Source organism: Palaemon carinicauda, chromosome 15 (genome assembly GCF_036898095.1).
Source record: "Palaemon carinicauda isolate YSFRI2023 chromosome 15, ASM3689809v2, whole genome shotgun sequence".
In the NCBI taxonomy this organism is placed as follows: domain Eukaryota; kingdom Metazoa; phylum Arthropoda; class Malacostraca; order Decapoda; family Palaemonidae; genus Palaemon; species Palaemon carinicauda.
The window spans coordinates 39,905,970-39,911,969 of NC_090739.1; the positions used below are offsets into that span (position 1 = coordinate 39,905,970).

Here is a 6,000-nt window from a genome sequence, read left to right on the forward strand (position 1 = left end):
AAGGGGACTAGGTGAGGATATGGCAGTGTAAGGGCACTAGGTGAGGATATGGCAGTGTAAGGGCAATAGGTAAGGATACGACAGTGTAAGGGGGATATGTAAGGATACAGCAGTGTGAGGGGGATAGGTAAGGATACAGCAGTGTGAGAGGGATAGGTAGGGATACGACAGTGTAAGGGGGATAGGTAAGGATACGACAGTGTAAGGCAGATAGGAAAGGATACAGCAGTGTAAGGGGGATAGATAAGGATACAGCAGTGTAGGGGAGATAGAAAAGGATATGGCAGTGTAAGCATGATGGGTAATGATACGGCAATGTAGAAGGAATATGTAGGGATTGTGACCTGGGAAGGGGGTCCGGGGGTCTTGCCCCTGGCTAGGATTAGGTTAGGTGGGTTTGTTAGGTTCTATGCCCTTTTACAAATCTCTAAAGTGATAAATAATAACGTTTTTGCCTGTTTTCAGCCATTTACATCACCCATATATTTTTCCAACTGGTCATCTTGGGCTTATTTTACATTTCTGACCATTACCATTGCTGCAAATCACTCGCTTATGACATTTCCCCACCTACAAAACCCCGGTTTCTCACAGGAGTCCCCCATAATTGTCTTTATATAAGGGGGTCCAAAAACTCATGAACGGGTGGTTTGCCCCAATAATCGTGGTCAGAAATGCATAAAACATAAGATAGCGAGTAGGAAAATATATATTCATGTATTTGGCTAGAAATAAATGTATCACATTTACCAAAACGGCTGGGTAGGATAGGAAAATATATATTCATGTATTTGGCTAGAAATAAATGTATCACATTTACCAAAACGGCTGGGTAGGACTATCATAATATTACCACCCACCTAACCTAACCTTTAAGTGGTATCCTTACCTATCGACAACCACCTTAGACAGCCATATCCTTAGCTTAGGCTGAAGCTTAATTTGTAATGACTTGCCTAATAGTGAGAATTTGAGTGATACAAATCAGGTGTAAAAACAAGGGCGACGGTTTAGCTTCAAAATAGCACATCCATAAAACTAGCCTTGTAATCGCTCTGAGAAAATGCAATGGACACGCTTCTTAGTTTTGTCTTTCTACCTTTACTGTGGCAATGCCAGCAATGTGATCTATCACCTGTACATAAAAATTCAATTACCGTATGCACGGATTTGAAAGGTGCGACAAAATCATATCTGTATGTTGATTGGCCAATTTGACGTAAAAATCGTAAAAATAAGAGTGACAAGCATAATTACAAGGTATACCTGATTAAAGTTGATAGTGTGCAAAAATCTAACAGCTAGTAATACATTAGAAGAAGCTACAGCACTTCCATTGGGGCAACGAGATCAGTGAAGAGCTACTAAGCAATTGGGGGAAATTTTTCACAGTGCGAAATGAGGTAGAACTGAAAAGAATAAGAACAAACATATGAACTAACGGGAGCTTGGATTTGTAACAGTAGGAAGATATAGGAAGATTGGCTACTTGTCGTAAGCTACTTTTCTTTCTCTTATACCGCATTTGCGCGGATAATGTATTGAAGAAATTTTTTGCGTTCACTTTTGACCAAGAAATTATAAATTACAACAAAAGCGGTGGCCGGAAGTTTAACACCCCCTTATTGAAGAATCCTCTGCAGTCACGATTTCGTTTTATAATTCGAAAGAAAAATTTCGATACACGAGGTAAAACCGTATTGAAAAATCCTCTAAACCAGAGGCCTCTAAAATTGTTTCATCTACCCTATTAAAACTAATATTTATTATACTTGGACTTGCGGAGTAACCTACGTGAGATTTGCAGTCTTAAAACTGCAGACTCAACCGAAGTATGCCTACTAACAATGGAAACTACATATCTATCCATTTTTTATTTAAAAATAACTGAAATTTCTTTAATATATTTGACCTGGTAGGCCTATCTAATTTAACGGTACCAACCTTTGGAAAATATGTAACGTATAATTACCCACAATGTCGTAAACAAAGAGAGGTTTTCCTATTCTCATCTTCCTCCAACAACAACCGGTAGTGTAATGACACACCGGAATGCGGAGCGATACATTTTGCAGGAATATTGGAACGTGGGAAATTTTTTAAAGAAAAAAGTCTTTATTTAATTGTATCATTTTATGAATACCATAGTATAAAAGTAGAACAAAAGATACATGAAATGCATACTTACCCACGCTGATTTTACGATACGACTAAGGAAATACAAGGAACTACTTTTCTGACTTTTTCAAAAAAAAGAAAAAAAAGATAAAAAAACAGTTTTATGCAAGCAAACAAATGCATGGGCATCCCCATAAAGAATGCACGCATTCCCTATGTCCTAATGCACACGCAAATCACACAAACACTATATATATATATATATATATATATATATATATATATATATATATATATATATATATATATATATATATATATATATATATATACACACACACATATATATATATATATATATATATATATATATATATATATATATATATATATATATACATATGTATATATAATATATATATATATATATATATATATATATATATATATATATATATATATATATATATATATATATATATATATATATATATATATATACTACGCATCCATTGAAGGTGACAAACATTGCAAATACCCATCAATATCTACGGTATATTAAACGGTTTCACTCCTTTAGTTATCTATTCTATAATATGTCCTGGGAAATAACAAAAAGGTGACTAAGTGACAATCTACTTTGTTCCAGGAAAAACTGTAGAACACCTTTTCTCTCTCTCTCTCTCAATGAATATATATATATATATATATATATATATATATATATATATATATATATATATATATATATATATATATATATATATAAACGTTATGCAACAGTTGTACAATATATGAATAAGTAATATATAGCAAGAAAAAAATACTTGAAAACTACTTCAATAATAAATCCGAGAATTATATAGATAAAACTGATATATAATTAGTTGTTTTTGGTTGATTCGAAATAGCTAACAAGCACGAACTGTAATATAATTAAAGAGATAAGTCAACCTCTATGATATCGGTACACGAATTGCGTATATCTAGAGTGCTTTCTTCTTCTTTCTTTGTCTACATCTTTTCCCACTTCTATGTGGTGTCGATGTTTCTGGTCAGCTTTCTCCATCTACCTCTGTCTCACACCTCATCACTGGTTAATCCCTTTGATCGAAGGTCATCCTTGATACAGGCCACCCACCTTCGCTTTGGTCTCCCTCTCGTTCCCTGTACCTCTATTTCCATCACTCCTCCCAATATACTGTTCATCTCTTCTCATGACATGACCGTACCACCTCAGTCTACTTTCTTGGATCTTATCTGATAGTTTTCTAACTCCTGTGGTACCCATAATTACTTCATTCCGTATCCTATCTCTTCTTGTCACCCCACACATCCATCTCAACATTCTCATCTCTGCCACATCCATCTTCTTCTCTTCTGTGTTCTTTATTGCCCTCGTCTCCGCTCCATACATCATTGCCGATCTCAAAACTGTCTTTCAACTTAACCCCTATTTTCCTGTCGCATATTACTCTACGCACTTTTTTTTTTTTTTTTTTTTTTTTTTTTAAATCTTCCATCGTGCTTGTATTCTTTGGTTTATTTCTGCCCCCAGATCACCATCCCCTGCAACTGTTGATCCTAAATACCTGAAATTCTCAACTCTTTTAGAATTCTATATTACATATATTTATGTTAGATTGTGTATTACTGCCAGGCGACCTTTATGAATATATGAATCGTGACTGGAAATTGTTATGATGTGTGATCTGTTGATTATAAAGAGAACAATCATATGTGAATTTTTATTCTATTTGGATATTTTATAACAATAGTATTCTTTATTTTTAACAAAAAGGAATCATAACGTAATCAACCTGTAATATAAATTATTTTAATTAAATTTACTGTATCCTATAAAATTACGTATGCTCCTTTTTGTGTATTGCAGACAATTATTTTACATTAAACTGTAAGTTATTGTTATGTAACAATTGTGAATACCTGAGCAAAAACTATAGTTTCCAATATTTTTTCTTAGATTAAAGTTAAATATACAAGTCATTCCAACGCGCGTTCCTTTAGGGAAAAAAAAAACATACAGATGTTCTTTGCTGAAAATATGGGGAAATAACACCATGAAACTGTATACAAAATCCAAAGGAGTTTCAGGCTATCATAAGACATATTGACAGATATTTCTGAAATCTACAGATTTCACTACATTAAGGATAGGCTATGGAATATGAATGCTAATAAACTGAGTAATGGGACAAGAAAAATAAAATGCCCAAGGATGAATTATAGTAAATTAAGAAGCAGTATTTGCAAAAGTTTTTAGAGATGGTTTGGGCTAAAGGGATTATGGGAATGGCAAAAGTCCAGCCATTACACTTTCTCTTGACAATAAAGTTTTTATACAAGAGTAGTTTAGTTGTGTAACATTACTTCCCATTATTGGAAATGTGAAAAGTTAAATGTACTCACCTTGGTGATGAAATTTGTCTTACGTTGGAGACTCGGTAATAGGAACTTAAGACGCAGTTTATACAAGTCGTCACACAATTTTTGATAATACCTAAGCAGGTTTTTGTCAAAGAAGTAGAGCTCAAGACTGGAGGTAAGTAAAGGGTCACTAATTATGACCATTACGTATCTTCATTTTAAAACTGACAAAATAAGCCAGTCCTAGAAGTGTCAACCAACTTGGTGCGTGCCCTGAAATTTCTGACTTTGGTCAATTGGATAACTAGATTTCATGAAGTGAATCAAGTAGTCGAAAAAAGTACGGGTAGTAGATAAAAAAAAAGTCACTGAGGGAATCTATACCCCAGCTAACATGAAATCTCGATAAGCAGCTATAATTACTGACCTAATACGGGTAGTTGTTGAAATTTTCAGGAAATCTAACTGGTTAAGAAAGTAACCACGTAATATTTCCTTTTCAGAAACCAAGATTGAATTTGACTATTGCAAAATGGTTGAGTATATATCACCCTCCAAAATTGCCTTCTACTAAAAGTCATGAGCCACACATATGGGAGAATTCTTATAAAAATTGAGGGATAACGTTTCGCTCAATCCTACAAACAAATAGACATTCAGCCAAAACAAACAAACATAAAACAAGCAAACTATTTGAACAAAAGACAATATCTACTTGGTGGTGTTCATAAATATACTAATTCTGTGACCAGAAATGATAGTCTAAATTGGAGCGCATTTCATCTTCATATCTGATATGTTTTATGAGCGAGATACAAGAAAAATCCATTGAAACTTTACTTGACAGCTGTGTTTTAAAGGAGAAGGCGAAGAAAAAGGAGTGAAAGATGGCAGATAAACTCGCGAGTAAACGATTATATTATGTAATGAAACTTCATGGTGGGAATCAGTGCGGTTGTTCAATCCATACCAGCAATATTACTAGTAAAACGATGATTCTTTGAAACAATATTTCGCGTACTGGTTACCAATTTCGCAAAGGTCAAATCTCCGAATATTTTCTTCTTTTTTCTAAATTGAGAAAATAATGCAGTTTCCCTGAAACAAACTAGGATTATAGAAACAAAATAAAAATGAAAAATCTTAGAGAGAAGTTGCAAAAAAAAAAAAAAAAAAAATAATATTGCTAATAGTATTTATGGGAAATTTTATTCATAATCTTTCTCCATTGCTTGTTCTGAGATAGAAAAGCGTAATGCATGATATCTAAGCGGCTGTTTAAGTGTCATCTTAAAACCGGAAGCTGAGTCAGGAAATAATAGGATAAACAAACTCATATAATTTGAATTCTCTTGAGATTACAAAGCGAAAAACTGTCATTATTATTGCCTACTAGAGTTGTAAGTGGCTTGAAGGAATTCTTTTTTATTGTATCTAGGTAAAGGTTTAAGGTTTAAAGGCCGCTCATGAATGGCAAAGGCAAGAGGAAGTGAC

The 6,000-nt window shown here is 33.6% G+C and overlaps 1 long non-coding RNA gene across 1 annotated transcript in view; it reads right to left on the reverse strand.

Moving 5' to 3' along the window:
* LOC137654574 (uncharacterized) overlaps positions 1 to 2,040 on the reverse strand; it is a 45,805-nt gene extending 43,765 nt beyond the window's left edge. The window contains exon 1 of the long non-coding RNA XR_011046661.1: positions 1,945 to 2,040. This is a non-coding gene — a long non-coding RNA (uncharacterized lncRNA). The remainder of the gene's footprint in view (positions 1 to 1,944) is intronic.
* Positions 2,041 to 6,000: the final 3,960 nt, after the last annotated feature.